Source organism: Cibotium barometz, chromosome 25 (genome assembly GCF_041138505.1).
Source record: "Cibotium barometz isolate CiBa-2024 chromosome 25, ASM4113850v1, whole genome shotgun sequence".
NCBI classification, from domain to species: domain Eukaryota; kingdom Viridiplantae; phylum Streptophyta; class Polypodiopsida; order Cyatheales; family Cibotiaceae; genus Cibotium; species Cibotium barometz.
Window position 1 is genome coordinate 2536256 of NC_141070.1, and position 20770 is coordinate 2557025.

Consider the following 20770-nt stretch of genomic DNA (forward strand, 5'->3'; position numbering starts at 1 on the left):
CTTTCTGCACTGAAGGTGCTCTCCATAAAGTAATCATCACTCTTAGTGGGCATGTAGTCCCCAACTCGAGACTTTGGGAAAAAAATTTAATTTTAAAAACTCCGAGCCAGTAAAGTCCGACTAAGCAACTTCCAACACAGCAAAATTCAGTCAAACAAACCCTGACAAAAGCTTCAGCAAATTTCAAGCTCTGCAACAAAAACTGATCAAAACACCCTGTGCCATCAATTAAGATTCTTGCCATCATCTCAACATCTATGTTCTGCCTTATGAACATCCATCTCTGTGCTGTGTTCACTTCTGGTGGTGAGTCGGATCTGACTTCCTCTTCAGCAAATTTGATTTCAGGGAATTCCTCCTAAGTTGATTCTTTATCTGTAATTCCACACACATCATCCATGGAACCTAAAAACAACTGAATCACATCCTCCTCTTCATTCATCTTGGTATCCGCGTCTTCAATTACGCTTTGAATGACATGAACAACATCATTGCTATGTATGATCTGCTTCTCCTCACACAACATTCCTCATCAATTGACAGTAAAAACTTCTGAATGTCATCATGCTCATCACAATCATGCATTTGATGCATATGATTGTCATCATGAACAATATACCCACTTTTGGCATCAACATCATCACAAAAATGAAGAAAACTATGTATGACATTGCTCATGCACATGATTTCGTCATCATCTTGGTTGTTAGGATGCGTGTGGTGAAGAATTTTACCATTTGGTTGAATTCCTGATGTTGGCTTGGGGGTATCTATGGGTTCTTGGTGGCATCTTTGGCTCACTCCCACTTGTACTCCCTTTCCCTCAATCATCGACACTCCCATTGGGTATCCCCACTCATCATCGTCATCACTTGATTCACTCTCAAACTCATCTTCATAACTCTCATGCAATGCTTCACATGCTTTTTGCAATCTAGCTACCCGCTTAAGGCTTGAACAAGTTCTCTTCTTCCTACCCTCATGCTTTTCACAATATACATATGCATCATCAAGAACCTCTTCAAAGGCTTCTAGCTTCTCTCTAGCTCTCTCCCTCTTCTCACAAGACCCATTTTTGGATGCATATTTGAACTTTGAAATGATTTTGTGAAGTTTGGCGCTCAAACCAACCATGCGAAATTTCATGCATTGATCTCCTTTTGAACATATATGGCTCACACATGTATGAGCATTCATTTGTTGCATGGTTATGACTCATGCAAATCAAACACTTCTTTTTCTTCTTTTTACCCATATTTGAAGTTAGAAATTAGATAGCTATGTGAGTTCTCATATTCAATGCAGCACACTAAATAGAGTCCATATGTATGCTTGAAATGGAGAGCTACGGTGCTATACCGAGATCCACCGCACTCATGACAAATAGGTGCTCAAACATTGCTAAAAACTTTCTAAAATCAGAATTTTAGGTGTTTATTATGCAAAATCTGAATCATGGCTTACTTGGAACACGTCAACCTCCAATGTGAAGTAGCACTTTGAATAAGGAATTCCACCATCCCATCCAAGGATATGCAGATTTTGATTCTGCTGCACTTACAGATTGTGATTATGCTGCACTTACAGATTGTGATTATGCTGCACTTACAGATTGTGATTCTACTGCACTTGCAGATTCTGATTCTGCTCCACCTACAGGTTCTGAGTAGTGTGCTGCAAGATCAGAGCAGACTGCAGATTCAGAGTAGTCTCCTGAATCTGATTTTGCCTCCTGAATCTGATTTCGCCTCGTCAATCTAATTTGGTCTCCTAAATCTGCAACAGTGCCTGAATCTGTAGCACTTGCTTTGCATGCTCCTATTGTAGGCTCCATCCTAATCAACCATTGTTGTTGAAACCACCATGAATCGCTAGTGTTTAATGGTTACACAACCAAGCAGTTAAGCAGATACAACTTCTCCACAAGAAACATGTTGACTAGGTAAAAACAGAGATTCAGACACAGCAGAAATGTAATGCATAGACAGAACTTTAACAGAGCAAAGTCACACAAGAGAGATAAACCCTAAAAATCTGCTTCATTCTCCTCTTCTTCTTTTTTCTCCCCCCACATTACATTGCTTCCCCTTCTTTTCTACGTTGCTCAAAAAACATTTCTCTTTCCCCAAAACATTATTCTTGAATAACCGTTACATATCGTAACTTCCAAGATCCCAAGAAATTCATCATACATTCCTACCACCTTATAATTCTGACTTACTAATTATCTGACTCAGCAAATATCCGACTTAGCACATATCCGACTTACTAAATATCTGACTCAGCAAATATCCGACTTAGCACATATCGGACTTACTACATATCCGACTTTGCAACATTCATCCTAAGAGAACTATGCCTTCAACAAAGATACTGGACATCTTGAGGGACTGAGGAGGAGGAATCTTACAGAACCGCATAGACATCCATGTCCTGCGCCCGTACCTTAAAGCCAAGCATTTACAGTGGCGGTGAGAGAACACCTACCCAAGGAGCACAGAGGATACCACTGGCCACCTACCTGCTGCTCGCCCCATCACGTTTGAACTCATGGGCAAGAAGCTGGCTTGGAGGCATCCTTTCATAGTAGTCAAACCATTCATTTGGGAAACCTATTGAAACGTGCCCTGTGCACTCTGCATCATCAGCCCAGACTACCTACCCATATGAATAAAGAGAATGTGGGGGGAGAGGGAGAGCTTCAAACCATAGCAAGCAAACACACACACGCAAGAAAGAGCAAGACACAAGAGAGAGATGGATAGCTAAATTTTCTTCTTCTCTACCCAACCAACATAACATAAAGATTCTTAAGAGTTAGTAATCAAACTACTACAACATACAAGGGTCGGTCCATGATGAGAACTTGACTAAATGAGCTAGCACTATAACTATGCTAGTCTCTAGTAATCCAAAATGGTTGTCACACAACCTGTTATCTCACCCATAATGTCACCAACCATGTCAGTGGTGTAGATGCATAAGCTATCACCCAGGTGGGTCATCAATGTCCATCGTAGCGCTAGTTGAGCTCGATATCGCAATACTCCCTCTGGAGCTCAACTCCACACAGTGCACTTCAAGTAAGCTCCTAAACCTCTGGAGCTTCTTTGTGCCCAATGCCTTTGTGAAGATGTCAGCCACCTGATCCTCTATGCTGACATATATACAAGATCTACATCTTGTGCACTAGACCTTCTCCCTCACAAAGTGATAATGCATGTCAATGTGCTTCATTCTAGCATGATATACTCAGTTACTCGGCCAATTATATGCTACTCATGTTGTCACAATATATGACAAATGCCCTATCCACGGGCTCTCCCATGTCACCAAGTAGCTGCTAAAACCAAGCTACCTCACAAGCTGCCATAGCAGCACCCCTGTACTCTGCCTCTGTACTCTCGACAAGGCAACTGTTGGCTGCTTCTTACTACTCCAACTCACAACAGCACTCCCAAATGAGAACATAAAACCACTGGAAGATCTTCTGTCTGCAATACTACCAGCCCAATCAGTATCTGTGTACCCATGCAACTTTATCTCTGTACAAGCCTCATAGAAAAGTCCATAATCAACTATGGACTTTATGTACTTGAGGATCCATCTAGCCGCATCCAAGTGTGGCTTCCTAGGGGCCTGCGTAAATTGACTCACAAGTCCAACAACATAGCTTAAGTCTAGCCTTGTAATGGTCGTGTAGATCAAACTACCCACTATACGCCTGTATGTAGTGGGGTCCGCCAAAAGCTCATCTGTATGTGAGAAAAGTTGTGTTCTGCTCCAATGGCATTGAAGTAGGCTTACAGCCTATCATACCATACTTGGGCAACATGTCCAAGCCATATTGCCTCTGCAAAATAGCAAAATGTCATGAGGTGATCTCACCACCTCATGACATTTTGCTATTTCTTGCACATAGCTCACCCATATCCGGACAACAGACTAATCCATCGGTTTTTCCAAAATCGAACCCGAAAAAACTTCCTTTGTTCGGAAAGCACAGGCGATTCCACCAGGATAACTTTTCCCTAACGTAGTCAAAAGCTATAACTAACTGAGCTCATCTGACCGAACCCGTGAGTCCCATAGTCAGATCAGGGAAAAAGACTGTACTTGGATCATAGAGACCAAGGCTTTTTTCCTCATTAAGAGGAGGCACAACAGTTGATTCTTTTTCATAGAATAATTTTTGTCCGGAATTTACTTCATCTATTGAACTAAACAGAAATTGAGTCTCGATTTACTGATCCATCAGTCCATCTAGTCCCATGGATTAGCCAACTGCCCAACCACTATAGTGATGGGATCTAATTAGGACATTGGTTAGGTTTTGTTCTGGGTACCAGGGAAAAGAGTTCCCAGGCCCCCTAGCCGGATGTGCATGCAAACATAAAACTAGTCCCACCACTTACACACCCAATATGAAATTGCCTTTTTTTTTCTCAGCATCAGTTATCTTTAAACAATCCTTTGATGAAACCATTGTGTCAGTGATCACAATCCTCAAAATCTCTGGTTGAATCCTTGTTTCCAATCATTCCTTCATTGGTGTACTTATGGCATCATTGGCAACCAGAATGCTCACCACCTGTTCACTCAATCAGGGGTCTTTTCGATAGTTCCTAGCTCATAGTAACCGGCAATATATTCACATAACAAAATGGAATCTCCATGGAAGATCAGCAAGATCAACCAACAGATCCATATAAAAGAGCCTAACTCCTTCACATCCCAAGTATGTGCCACATGATAACTCACCACTTGTGATGAGAGGTAGAGATTTGTTTGAGGCATAGAGAAGCAGTCCCAATCCACCACCAAATGGGATGTCTATACACTCAATCTTCTTTTGACTTCTGTATTGGTGACATGAAGATCAATCATCTCTTAGATCCCATGCATATCTTCAAGAATGTGGCAATAAATATATTTTGGGACCATTTAATTGGTAGAACAGATACAAAGGGTGCAAGAGATGACTTACAAAACATTGGATGCCTTCAAAGTGCATGGCCAATTGAAAGTGAGAGTGGTAAAATAGTCCTACCAAAGGCACCATGGATATTAACCAAGAGGGAGTACAATAAGGTGAAAAGTGTGATCACCTCTTTTTGTAAACCAACGAGAGTAATGCATTCATTGAAGGGTGCCTTCGAAAAGTCCAAAAAGAAAGGGGAGGAACAATTATATGGCCTCAAGAAACATGATTGGCATGTACACATAACTTCTATGTATGTAGGTATGTATCCTTAAATGAGACAGATCCTACATCCATTGAGATGGCTCGTCGTCTCAATGCTATTGAGCAAGTGTGTATGATCAAGGACAATTTTCCTAGAACAATTCTCACTAGCCAATTGCATCTTGTGGTGTATTTGCTTGTGGTGTATTTGGTTGATGAAGTAGCGTTGTGTGGTGTTGTTCATGTTTGATGGATGTTTTTTGAAAGGTTCATGTTTGATGGATGTTTTTTTTCAAGGTTCATGAAAACCTTGAAGGACTTTTTGAGACAAAGAGCAAGGCCAAAGGCAAGCATGGTAGAGGGATGGTTGATGCAAGAGTCTCTTGTATATATCTCAAAAGATTTATCTCGCATAGATCCTTCCATGCCATGATTATGGAGCAATGAGGAGGATGACCGACTAATCACTAATGTGCCTCACGGAAAAGGAAGGCAACAAAGACTGGATGAAGCATTACGCCACAGGGTCAATACATTCTACATTCTAAATAGTTCCATCATGGAGAAGTGGATTGGGAGATACAAGGATGCAATCAATAGACAAAAGGATGAGAGAAGAGCTTTTAGAAGAGAAAATAGAAGCTTGCCATTTCACTTAGCTTGGAACCTCTACCAAATGTGATCAAGATAGAATGGCTTTGTATGGAAATATTGATGGCATTGCAAAATGGAGAGATGATCACAAGAAAGGGCATGAGTGTGCAAGAGGATGTGACCCTCAAGTAAGTACATTCTTCATCTCTATCTCATGTACTATATATACTAAATGTCATGCTTTTGTTTAATGTTAGTACAAATTATATAATGCAATAATATAGTTATAGGAAAGGCACTTTCGCACAGAGCATGTGGATTCTAAAAGAAACATGTTTGATAGTGGTGTAATGGTGACTTTTGATGAGCAAGAAAGTCAAGCCAGTAGACATGATACCAATGTCATAGAGGACAATCTTGAGTATTGTGGAACTATTCAAGATATTCTTGAGGTTGGATTTAGAGCATTTATTCTATTCATCGTTGATGTCAAATGGTTCAAGGTGATATATAGAGGTGCTCAAGCAACCATGAAGAAACATCCAAATGGGTTCTTTCAAATTGATTCCACCAAGTTTTGGAATGATGAGAAAGATACCTTCGTACTACCTCAACATTGTTAACATGTTAGTATCTCAACTAATCTCAAATTAAATCTTGAGGTAGTATAATAAAAGTGTAACCCCTTTGCTTTGTAATATTAGGTTGTGTTTCATGCCCATCGAATTAATCCAAAGTGGTGGTATGTTATACAAGTTTTTCCTCATTCAAAACATATCTTTCAAGATCAAGATGTGGAGGCCCGAATCTCTGGATGAGGTGCAAGTACTACCTCAAATCGGCTCATTGGAAGAAGACGATGAAGAAAAAAATTTGGACAGGGCCGATGAAGAGCATGAGGAACATCAATCAGAAAGAAGATGATGAGTTACCCATAAATCATGACAATGCTTCATTGGATCATGATAGTGATATTGATCTAAAGTGGTGGTATGTTCTACAAGTTTTTCCTCGTTTAAAACATATCTTTCAAGATCAAGATGTGGAGGTCAAATCTATGGATGAGGTGCAAGTACTACCTCAAATTGACTCATTGGAAAAGAAGAGGATGAAGAAAACATTTTGGATAGGGCCAATGAAGAGCATGAGGAACATCAATGAGAAGAAGATGATGAGTTACCTATAAATCAATGACAATGTTTCATAGGGTCACGCCTAGTTCTTAGTTCTTGGTCACTGTCATGTCCTAAGGAAGTAGCAAAACCATCTATATACGACAGAGACAATGATGCTACTGATAAAAGCATTTCTGTGTTCGAGTCTTAGAAGTAGCATGCTCGCTTCTGCCCTCAGCTCAAAAAACAAAAAGATAGTGATATTGATATTGATATAGAACCCCGTCTTTTCATTGAGAAATAATTTTAAATATATATTTAATAAAAAATATATAATTTAAAATCAATCTCTTAATAATTTTGAATATACAAATATGTGCGAATGTGGATGTGTATGTGGAATAATGAATGCGAATGTGTATGTGAAACGATGTGACGTCGATATGAGTAAATGGAATGAGATGTGATGACATGTGAATTGGGATGTGATAAATGATATATGATGTGAATGAATCTGATGTGATAAGATGGAAAATGATGTGATTAGATGAGAATGAGTGCACATATGATTGGAATGTAGAATAAGTAATGTGGACTGATGAGGGATAATGTGAAAAGACGAGAGTTCATTATAGAAACTGTATTTGTGACCTGTTTGTAAATGACTGTTTTATGTCAAGAATGTTGGGGAAGCATTTTGACTGTCTTGTGATTAAGGTTGTGGAGACCTAACTGATAAAGTTGCAACAGCTGACGGAGAGTCAACGGAGGACATCTCGCGTAGCATGGTCGGCCGAGGTCTTGACGAGCCGCGGTTTGATTTAAATGGTGAGCTTCCGGTACGGTGGATGAGGGACCAAGGAAGCAGCCTATGAGTGAAGCGCTAGGTGACCTGCAAAGGATCCTAGAGGGTGCTGACCATATGGTGCTCGGGCTTTGGGTCGTGGAAGATACCCACACGTGCATCGTGGAAGATATTGGAACAAGGAGTAAGAGTTGTTTTCTGAAACCGGGCATGGATGTGGTTGATTAACCTTGCTGGTCCTCAACGGATGAGTCCAGGGAAACAATGATGTTTGTCATACACCACCTTCTTAAGTGTAGAGGGTATTTCCGAAACAAGTGATGGTCCGCAAATCAGACATGCATGATGTCCGGATGTTTCTAAACCTATTTTAATTGAGATGATTGAGATAGAGATATAAACTTAAAGTTTAAAGGCTTAAACCTATGCATATAAGGTTCAAGTAGGTACCTGAGCACTCCGAGAACCTGGGATAGTCATGCATCATCCAAAGCAAAATTCCTTTCACCTCTGCCTCACCCCTATTTATTGGCCTTGAAACGTCATGTACTTTGATACCTCGCCATAGTGTCTCAAGCTCCTCAATCAAAGGCTCGCAATACACATCCATGTTTTCCACCTTATATTTTCTTGGTACAAGGAGAGAAAGCATAATATGACCTTTTCTTGATTGCCACCCATGGAAGCATTAGGGGAAGGTTGAGGTCTATAGAGGTCTTTTAAGATGCCATATGTGATTAAAAGGTTATTAATAAGGAAAAGGGCCAATCATGTGATGCCATGTATACAAAAATGTTGGGTGATTAAAGGTGGTCAAAAGATTCTTTAAAAGATGCCTTTTTATGCTTTTTATTCCCAAAAAGTGGGGGGAAAAGTTTTTGAAATTTCGGACATCCATAACTTCTACATATGAGCTCAAAATTTGTCGAAGATTAGAGATCCAGAATCTACTCTTCGCTGAGCTCTTTCCATAGATATGTCACATGATATGGTTTTGCCCACTCAATTTTAAATTCAATTTTGGCAGGAAACTTTGAAATTCAAACTTCTAGCCATTTGAAGAATAAGAAGGTATCTAAAGTCAAAGAAACTTAACATTTTAACAAAAAGTCATTAAAATCATAATATGGCAGCTTAAAGGGCCCCTATAGACCTCAACCTTCCCCTAATGGAGGTTGTAATTCACCAATGCAATAGGCCAAGTAGACCATGATGTGGACTTGAAGCCAAATGGGTTAAGACCATCCATGCCCAAGCCAAGACGTAAGTGACGAGGCTCATCTTTAAACTCTGGCCATTGATGCTCCACAAAGCATGGCTGAGACTCATCTTCCCCAACCAATGAATGATGTGCCTTCACCATTGCCATGCAAGGAGGAAGAGAATCTCATCATGGATGATATGGTGAATGACTTCTTTGGATGGGAGGTCATAGATGAAAGTGAGCAAGCTCCAATGTCACAAGAGGAGAAAACCTTGCATAGAGAGGCAAGCACACCTTTGTATTATGAGGGATTTTCATACTCCACACTATGAGCAAACTTGGAGCTATTAAACTTGAAAAAAACTTATGGATGGAGTGATGCAAGTGTCACAAGTCTTCTTCGGTAAGACCGCCTCATTCTATTGAAAATATTTCATGTTCTATATACTCTCCTTGCTAATATTTTGACATATAATTTCTTACCCTATGTTGTAAGCTTCTCAAGAAGATTCTTCCCCCCCCTAAAAATCTATTACCAAACTCATGGGATGGGTGTCATAAAATGCTCTCTATGCTAAATATGGATTACACAAAAATACATGCATGTCCCACTGATTGCATGCTATTTAGGGGAGTTAATAAAGATGCAATACAATGTCTACAATTTGGGGAGAGCCACTATAGGGATGATTTGCAAGGTGATAAAGCTCCCCAAAAGGTTTTGAGACACTTTCTATCATTCCTCGCATCTAACACATGTCTAAATGTAAGGGGATTGTAGAACTCATGATGTGGCATGCTACTCATTGCTCGACTGATGGCATCATGAGGATCGTAGAGCTGATTCGGCTATTGGCTGAGCTCCTGGGGTCAATTCTATCACATGATCTACTTTCCGAATTGGAGGCATCTCTGTTAATTCTGTTGGGAATAAATCATCATATTCACTTAACCATTCAGGTTCTTTCGCTTTTAACTTTGAGTCTACCGGATTCATTTTGACAAGATAAATGCGCTGCTTCTTTCTAAGTTCTTTTAGTAACTTAGAAGTTTTACTAACTGCAGACTAGGGGATCCTGAAATTCCGGTACCTTGAACTTTGTTTCCGTGAAGGTCACGGAAGGAGATGGTTCCATTATGACAGTTAATGGCAGTTTGATTTTTGTGGAGCCAATCCATTCCAAGGATCCCGTCAAAAACTCCCAAAGGTACAACTCTAAACTGACCAGTCAGTTAAATTCCCATCTAGATTGAACTCAATATGATCTGTCTCAAGGTAAGTGAAAAGAATCTTCCCACTTGCCAATTCAACTTGCATAGGTTTCCCTGATTTCTGATCTAAGAATAGCTTACGTAAGCATCCAGGGGAAATGAAAGAATGAGTACTGCCTGAATCAATCAAAAGCTTAAAAGGCTTACCCTGATACTCAACTGGAGTATTGATGATGGAGAATTGAGGATTTTGCCCTTGGTTTTCAACTGTAGCGTAAATTTGTCCTCTTTTCTCTTCCACTACTTCTGCAATTGTGACTGCTCTGGTTGCTGTAGTCTGAGGTGGAACTCTCTCTCTCTTTGGTTATTCCAATTCTGGGAAGGAGTTCTGAGGCTACTCTAGAGAGGCAGACGGCTGAGCTGGAGTTCTCCTGGGATTTCCCTGATTCTGGTGTGGGGGACCCTGATTGGACTGATATGAAGGAATCTGTCTCGGAACTCTGGGACCCTTGCTTCCTTGGCCCACAGAAGGAGATGGTCTTCCCTTTGCATTCTGGAGAGAGCCGGAGTTCCTCAGAATGTACTTCGGGGGAAAGGTCTTCCTTCATTTTTGAAGCTTCCCGTCTCTACATTCTGGTAAGAACCTTGGTGTCTCTTTGGAGGCGGAAAGTTGGAAGAACTTCCCGGATTCTGAAATCTCTTCAAGGATGAGGGAGCTGACTTTGGCGGGACTTTTACGATGAAGGCTTTGGCAAAGTCCTTCGCCATTCAGACAGCTTCTGCCATGGACACTGGCTTGGCATTTTTGACGAGTGTATCCAAGGGTTCGCTCATTCCCCGAATGAACCTGGCCATGAGTTGCTCTTCATTTAGAGGTGGTGAATATTTGAGTAGAAGAGCAAAGGCCTGGTGATATTCCTCGATGGTTTTGCTCCCTTGCTTTAGCTCTAAGAATTGGTTCATTTTGGTTTCCAAAAATCCACGGGGACAAAATCTCTTTCTCAAATAGGTTTTAAGGTCGGTCCATGACTAAGTATTTCTGTCCAGACGGTTGGTGTCACAGTGGTTCCTCCATGCCACCCTAGCTGTTTCCACTATTTTCAGTCTAGCAAGAGCCATTTTACTCCTCTCATTGTAGCCTGTGACGTCAAAATATTCTTCCATGGCTTCCACAATTTCTCCACAGCCTCTCCCCTTCTCCTTTGAAGGGTCCTGGCTGAGTCCCATGAAGAGCCTTGCGAACATCAGGGTCAAGCTCGTCATCTTTAGAGAGAGGGTCTGGCTGACGGCCACAGTTTCCTCGTCTCATGATTCTGCCAAAAATTTATATTATTAAAATTTTTATTTTGATATCATCCACGAGATCCTAAGACTTAAGAGGTTCAGAAAACAATTTCTTAAATAAGACAATGATCTTATTGGAGATCTACGACATATTTTCGACGATAACAGATTTTTCTTTCTCAGATCGTCCATAAACAATCACTTATACAACAGGGAATTTTTCTCCGAAAAACATTTCTTTATTTATATAAAAGTTGCAATATGTACATAGAGCACCTCGGCTCTAGAAGTCAAAATCTCCTCGGGAGATGCATAAGACGACGGTAGGTGGGCCATAGCCATGCCCTGATACAAACGTTCACTTACTGACAAGGGAGCTATTATCTTCTCCTTAGGAATAAAACAACTAAGGAGTCTATAGATTTGGCATGAAAGTCTGAAATTCCGAGGCGTTGAATGATATAGAATGACACCATGTACCATTTTTAGCTTTAACAGAATCATTGCCAATGAGAGGTTCTGCCTTAACATTGCACGCCGATCACAAGAGGCGTGGACATACTGCCCTCCAAACCACTTATGTTTTCGTCTCTCCGCTGGGTCGTCAAGAAAATATAAATCCTCGAAATGGCTTGCGAGTCTTGCTCATCGGCTTGTTCGCCGCCGCCGAGAGTCGAAGCGGAAGAGATGAGATGCTCAAAGGCGAACGCAGTAATGTCTTGTGACTGGGTGAGGTCGGGAATACCGGATAAGTATGGAACTTCCATCTATAATTTTCAATTCAATATATAAGTTTTCAATTTTTTTTGAAGTTTATTCAACATAATATTAGCAAGCGAAAACATTATTTCCTAGACTTACTTTAAAAATTTTAAGCAATTTCTGCTGTTGTTACGTAAATTTTACAACAACGCTCTGATACCAATTGTGAGATCCCACTGCCCTCTCTGGGCAGCACTGGATTCCCGGATGATAACAGCGGAAGTAGCTTCCTCTTGTGTGGGGCAGGGTTTCTCACACTCGGGGCCTCGCCCTCGAATGTCCGGGCACGAGACTAGGCTAGTGGTCATTTCAAAAAACCAAAACCAGGAAAATTTTCCATGCTCGAAAAGCGGGGACGATTCCACAAGTTTTATTTTCTTAACGAATTTTTCTAACGAGGTCATAGAAGGGAAACTATTACAGACTTAACTTGAATGAATCAACATTTTTTTCCTGATTGAATCAGGCACAGCCGTTGATTTATTCTTTAGAGAAGTCTTCAGGATTCTAATTAACTACTCGAGTTCTAAGCATATTTCTATCTATCAATTTTATTATTAAAACTCTACAGATTCCAGCCTATGCCACCCATCCGGCCCATGGGTTAGCCACCGCCCAACCACTGGAGTAGTAGAACCAGACAAGTACTCACCCACCCATAATTGAATGCCTTTCTTAACTTTTGCTTTAGAATACAGATATGCACACACTCCTCTTTAAACTTTAACTTATAAAACAATCCATTGACAAACAATGACTGGTTACACATGTCATAACTCAAAATTCCCATTGAGTCTTTGTTTCTCACAAAACAATATCACTTTGGACTCTCCGTTGAAACCAGTGGGTCAACAACGAGATCCAGTAATAGATTACAATAAACATTGGTCCATCATACAATATCTTCCTTGACATATGCATGGGTGTCCTTCGCACGGCGAGCCTGTGCAGCATCACCTGGTCAGAACCCTCCAGGATCCTCCTTAGGTGTCTTGGCACTTCACTCAGGGACCGCTTCGTTGGCCCTCGTCCATTGTACCGGAAGCGCACCATTTTAACCATACCGAGGCCACGCTTTGCCGCCTGAGCTATCCTTTGAACACTCCCCGCCACCTGTTGCAACCGAACTTCCCTTAGAAAACACATACACCAGATGCTCCCTCCAGCATTCTGGCGTAAGACAGTCCTTTAAGAAAATAGGGTTTCTATGCAAGTTTTCAGTTTTTATTTTCTTTTGAATACAATGAGTATATCTTAATTCCGTATCCCAAGACTTCTAGATCACAGTCTAGATTTCCAAGCAAAATTCCTCGAATTCTGAATTCTTAATCCTCATATCAAAATCAAAGGTCTCAACCTAGTTTCAGAATCGGTTGATGATTTGAGTGTAGATTATGGGACTGGTCACATCATCATTTCTTGAAACTGACGAAGGAGTTATGTCTTGGTCATAGTCTGATTCAGGTTTTGAGTCTGGAAAGGTTCTTCTTGAACTATCTTCTTTATCAAAGGAAAATATTTCAATTACTACTTTACTGAATTTAAAACTAATCACACGAATTCCTATGAGGAATCATTTATCTATGAGGAAAATATTTCAATTCCTATGAGGAATCATTTATCTAAAATTCCGATTTCGATAGTTTTACTGAATTTTCTCATTGTTATCTTAGAGAATATGAAATGGTAGGATTTTCTTTCATAGAGTATTTGCTTAATCATTTATCAATTAGGAGAATTAGGCATAGGATTAAAGAAAACTCTTATTTTGATATAAAAATAAAATTATTTTATGCATCCTTTTATGCATAAAAATTGATATTAGTGAAAGTAACACTTTTACACAATTAAAAAAAATTTCTTTTATGCATTATTTTATGCATAAAAATCAATAATGATGAAAGTAACATATTTATAATAAAAAAATATTCTTTCATGCATACTTTTATGCATAAAAATCAATAATGATTAAATGTAACACTTTTATAATAAAAAAAATCTTTTATGCATCCCTTTATGCATAAAAATCAATAATGATGAAAGTAACACTTTTATAATTTTAAAAAAATATTCTTTTATGCATAAAAATCCATTTTGATGAAAGTAACACTTTCATAATAAAAAAATATTCTTTTATGCATAAAAATCCATTTTGATGAAAGTAACACTTTCATGATAAAAAACATTATTCTTTTATGCATAAAAATCCATTTTGATGAAAGTAACACTTTCATAATTTAAAAAAAAATTCTTTTATGTATAAAAATCCATTTTGATGAAAGTAACACTTTCATAATAATTTTTTTTTTCTTTTATGCATAAAAATCCATTTTGATGAAAGTAACTCTTTCATAATAAAAAATTATTCTTTTATGCATAAAGATCTATTTTGATGAAAGTGACACTTTCATAATAAAAAAATTATTCTTTTATGCATAAAAATCCTTTTTGATGAAAGTAACACTTTCATTTAAAAAAAATTTTTCTTTTATGCATAAAAATCCATTTTGATGAAAGTAACACTTTCATAAAAAAAATATTCTTTTATGCATAAAAATCCATTTTGATGAAAGTAACACTTTCATAAATAAAAACAATTATTCTTTCATGCATAAAAATCCATTTTGATGAAAGTAACACTTTCATAATATAAAAAATTATTCTTTTATGCATAAAAATCCATTTTGATGAAAGTAAATCTTTCATAATAAAAAATATTCTTTTATGCATAAAAATCTATTTTGATGAAAGTAACACTTTCATAATTAAAAAAAATATTCTTTTATGCATAAAAATCCATTTGATGAAAGTAACTCTTTCATAATAATAAAAAATTATTCTTTTATGTGTAAAAATCCATTTTGATCAAAGTAACTCTTCCATAATAATAAAAAATTATTCTTTTATGCATAAAAATCCATTTTGATTAAAGTAACACTTTCATTATAAAAAATTATTCTTTTATGCATAAAAATCCATTTTGATGAAAGTAACACTTTCATAATAAAAATAATTATTCTTTTATGCATAAAAATCCATTTTAATGAAAGTAACACTTTCATTGTTAAAAAAATTATTCTTTTATGCATAAAAATCTATTCTTTTATGCATAAAAATAATAATCAATATGCATCTTGTATGCATGAAAATGACACTTTTAGAATATAGAAACGATAGGGATTACTCTTTTAGAAAAATAAAAGATAATAATTATTTTTATTTTTTTTAATAACCTCCTTTGTATAGGTGACCATTTTTAAATTTTTCTACTTATTTTTGCTTAACAATTAACCTCAAATGGTTTTATGCATTCTAAACTTAAACAATTTTCACTTTTAATTGAGAAATCATATGAAAGTTTAATTCCAACTATTAGTTCACTTAACTAGGATAAAGAAGGGCTGATTTTAAGAATGAGAGAGGGGAAAAGCCTTTCCACAAGGCATAGCATCCATTTATCACTTCAAACAACAAAAAAATTAGAAAGCATAAAAAGAATAAAGAAAAATGTAAGATTTCTAACTTACATAAATTCTTGGGAGCTTTCCTTTGGCTTGATGGTTTGAGGATTCTACTCTTGTTTGTAATAAGAGTGGCCACCAATCTTTAGAAGAGGGAAAGGTCAAAAACTAGTGAACTATTAAGAAATTCACAGTTCTTGGCTCTTGGGAGGAGTAGAGTAACAGTGCATAAACACTATTATTTTTCAACAAAGAGGGAGGCTTCTATTTATAGGAAAAAGTGAGCTCCTTACCAAGCAAATTGATTCTAGAATGCTCCAAATCAGTTTGGTCAATTTTTGACCATTTTTAGGTCAGTTTAGCTTACTTTTTGAAACTAGACTTGAATTAGGAGAGAGGAGAGATGAAATATCTCAATTTTTGAAGATTTAAAACTCCACCCCACATGTGAAGTAGGCGCCTCATTCATTAGGGGGGAATCCCCATTGTGAGGTGTCAAAAATCCATTTTTTAAGCTTTTCCTTTGGTCCTTAGTCCGCTCTTCATCTTATGTGAGTATTTACTCATTTTTGGGAGGGATTTTCTTTATTTATTCTATTTATCTTCTTCATACATGTGGATGAATTTGATTGGCCCTTCAAAACCTTAATTTAAAATTTTTGAAAATCTGGACCCCTAGGATAAGGCCTCTTGAACAGATTATACTTGATTTCTAATGCACCTTTTGAAAATCTTTTTGAACTTCTATTTCGGGGGAGTTTATTTTAATAAGAAGAGATATTTTTCCATCCAAAAATATTCAAAATCTGAATATTCTCTCTCTAGAATATTTTCTCTCTCTAGGTAGAAACAAGATCTTTTATATTTTTGAAGAGGGATTTGATTACAGGGGGAAGATGTTGGACATCTTGAGAGGCTGGGGAGGAATCTTATAGTTTGGCTCCCTTTTCTATTTGGTTTGATCCAGGAGAGAGGAGAGATAAAAATATCACAATTTTTTGAATTAAAAAACCCTTCCACACATGTGAAAAAGGCGCCTACCTCAAAGGTCCCCCTTCCCTTACCAAGGTGTAAAAAATGCATCATTATTTCAAAATAACTCATTTTTTTAGTAATATCTCTTAATTTTTATCTAATAAACCTTGTACTCAGTCAACTCTTCATCTCATGTGAGAATTTACTCATTTTTGGGTATTTTCTTTTATTCTTTTGGATTTATCTCATCCCAACACTTGGATTAATCCAATTGGCCCATTGAAACCTTAATTGGACCATAATCTAAATTTTTTTGAAAATGTAGACCCATAGGCTAAGGTCCCTTATACCATTTTCAATTAATTCCTAATGCACATTGGAAAGTTCATATTGAACTTCTGATTCAAGGGAATCTATTTTAGACACTAGGAAAATTTTTGTATCCAAAGATATCTCACTTTTGAATTACCTCTCTCTAGACATTTTCTCTCTCTTGGCCAAAACAGGGTTAAACAAGATCTTTCTGCTATTTCAGAGAGAGGAATAATTACAAGAACAAAAGGGGAGGCTCTTACACCTTTACACCTCAAAAGCTAGAGGGAGGAATCTTACATAGATGGTTAATTGGGCAGAGTATCTTTATAAAGAGCTACATGCAGCCTTCTCTAACCCATAGGGGAAGCTGTGGCGGCAGAGTATCTTTATAAAGAGCTACATGCAGCCTTCTCTAACCCATAGGGGAAGGTGTGGCGGCAGAGACCACCTTACTCACCAAAGTTCTTTATCATGCAGCTGGGTGGGAGGAGTTACCCCATTCCATTGAGCTGTGGCCTTGACACGGTGATCACATCTCTGCCCCTTATTGAAATATAGGAAATCCAAGTATTAGGAGTGTGGTGGATTTGATTTTATTTAGCTTAAGGTAGAGTGAGGTGTCTAGCATGGTGACACATGGCTCACATGCATGAGCCTTACATGGTATCAGAGCCAGTTTCCTTGTGGTTGTGAGGTTATGGGGTTTCTTTTTGCATTTAGTGGAAGAGTCTAGTGGGGCTGCTAGACTTCCCATGCTACAAGGAGTGTAGCATCTTTAATAAGTGTGGCAATTGTACGTGGAGGAGGAGCTTTAACAAAAGATTCTTCAACAAAATTTAGTTAGAGATTCACTTTCTTTATTTGCAATTATAATTATTTGTATAAGGCAATAAAAATGTGTGTATGCATGCTTGGGTAGTACTTGGTAAAGAGTGTTTATGGTGAAAAGCACAAGTATGCTAGAACAAATTTGCTACTAGGATGCCGCTTAGATGCTCATGTGATTGAGCTAGAATTTGGCTAATTTTGTGTGGAAAAGCATACTATTATTGTTGCACAAGAAGTGTGCAAGTTATAGGCTTGAACAATAAGCTTTGGAATTAGTGGTCTCTCTAAAACAAAAAGAAAAGATTGAGCAGCAACGCTCCTATGTGAGCAGCGTAGAAGACAAAGAGAGAATAGTTTTTGGCACAAGCGAACCACCATAGTAGTAAGCAGGCAGTAAAGCTCGTAGCTCCTAAGCAACTCGCTAGTAGCTTGTGTGACGATGACTAGCAATTCTAGCCAGCATGCAACAACTCTTCCTACAAGAAAGTCAAAGTCCTTGGCAACACCACACCAAAGCAGACTACCACGACTCTACTAGTAGCACATCTCTACATGTCTACTGTCTCTAAAGAAGAAGATGCCAGAAGTGTAGCAGCACAATCACATCAACACCTTGAACACTAACTAGAGACAAAATCATCTACACCTTGAACACTAACTAGAGCCAAAACATTAGGGGGCATTTCAACATATTTTTGGCCTTTTACTACTAATGAAAGCAGTAACTAAAAAGAATAGAGGAGTGTGCACATTTGATCTCCTTTGTATATAGGGAGAGAGACTAGGCAGTAGAGAGGGGGACTAGGCTTTCAGCGCTTATAATTACATTTGTCTCCTACAAAAAGTAGGGGGTTAGAGTAGGTAGGTGTGGTCCCACAATTTTCGTGGCTCATTATTCCAAAACAATCACTTTCCCCCCCCAAAAAACTTATCTCAAACTTGATTATACACCAAAATCTCATTTTCAAGTCCGCTTGTCTTCTTGAACATCCAAACTATATTCTCGTTAATCTCCTCCCTTCTTTCATCTCTTCATTCTCCAAGGCTCCTCATGGATATCCAGACAAGAGACTAATCCCTCAGTTCTTCCAAAACCAAAACCGGAAAAACTTCCCTCACCAATCAGACATAGGCGGTTCCCCCCTAACCAAATTGATCCGATCAAACCCGTAAGTCACATGGTTAGATCGAGGAAAAGACTTGCACTTGGATCTTAGAGTCCAATGCTTTTTTCCTCATCAAGAGGCACAACCGTTGATTCTTTTCCATAGAACAAGGGTTATCTAGGATTTACTTCAACTATCGTAAATTAATAGAATTGAGTCTCATTTTAGGGATCCATTAGTCCAGCCTAACCCCATCTAATTCCATGGGTTAGCCAACCGCCCAACCACTGTAGTGAAAGGATCTATTTAGGAATTTGGTTATGTTTTGCCCCGGGTACCAAGGAAAAGAGTTCCCAGGTCCCCTAGCAAGCAAAATTCAAGATACTCACACCACTTACACACCCAATATGAAATTACCTTTTTCACAAATTCAGCTGTCTTTAATGAAACCATACTATGATGACTGATCATAATCCTCCAAAATATCTAGCTTGAATTCTAATTTCCAATCATTCCTTCATCAATGTACCTATGACTGATCATAATCCTCCAAAATATCTAGCTTGAATTCTAATTTCCAATCATTCCTTCATCAATGTACCTATGGCATCATTGGCAATGAAAACGCTCACCACATGTTCACTCAGGGGCCTTTTTCAATAGTTCCTAGCTCGTACCTGGCAATATAATCACATAAGAAAAATCTAGATGGGCTCTCTGTTAAAGATCAGCAAGATCAACCAACAGATCCATATAAAAGAGCCATGGACTCATCCATTGAGGACCAGCAAGGACAATCAACTAGATCCATGCCCGAGTTCAGAAAACATCTATAACACCTTGTTCCATTTTTCTTCCTCGACGTACGCGTGGGTATCTTCGGTGACCCAGAGCTCGAGCACCGTATGGTCAGCACCCTCTAGGCTCCTTCGAAGGTCACCTAGCGCTTCACTCAAAGGCCACTTCCTTAGTCCCTCATCCACCGTACCGGAAGCTCACCATTTAAATCGAATGGAGGTTGGTGAAGAGCTCGGCTGACCTTGCTACGCGAGACGTCCTCCGTTGACTCTGCATTAGCTATTGCAACTTTATCACTTAGGTCTCCAAGACCTCATTCACAAGATGGTCAAAATGCTTCCCCAACATTCTTGACATAAAACAATCATTTAAAAACAGGTCATAAATACAGTTTCTAACGAACTCTCGTCTTTCCACATTGTTCCACTTCATTTCTCGTTATTCCACATTCTTCTACATCAATTCACATTACTTATTCCACATCCAGTCATATGTATTCCCATCGTCTTCATCCATTCTCATCCAATCATATCATATTACATCTCATCACATCTATCCACATCACATCAAATTCATCCACATCACATCACATCTCATCCACATCACATCTCATCACATCCAATTACATCAATTTAGATCGTCATCACATCATGTCACAATCATCCTCATCACATCTCATCCATTCACATCTACCCATATCCACATTCACATCACATCTCATCCATTCACATCTACCCCGATCCACATCACATCACATCACATCCATTCACATCCATTCACCTCATAGCTCATCCATTCACATCCATCTAGATCCACATCACATCACATCACATCTATCCACATCACATCTCATCCATTCACATCTACCTAGACCCATATTCATCCACCTTACATCTCATCCATCCATTCACATCACATCACATCTATCCACATCACATCTCATCCATTCACATCTACCTAGACCCATATTCATCCACCTTACATCTCATCCATCCATTCACATTACATCACATCCATTCAGATATCATCATATCACATTTAGATCCATCACATCCATTCAGATATCATCATTACATCACATCCATTCAGATATCATCATATCACATTCACATCCATCACATCCATT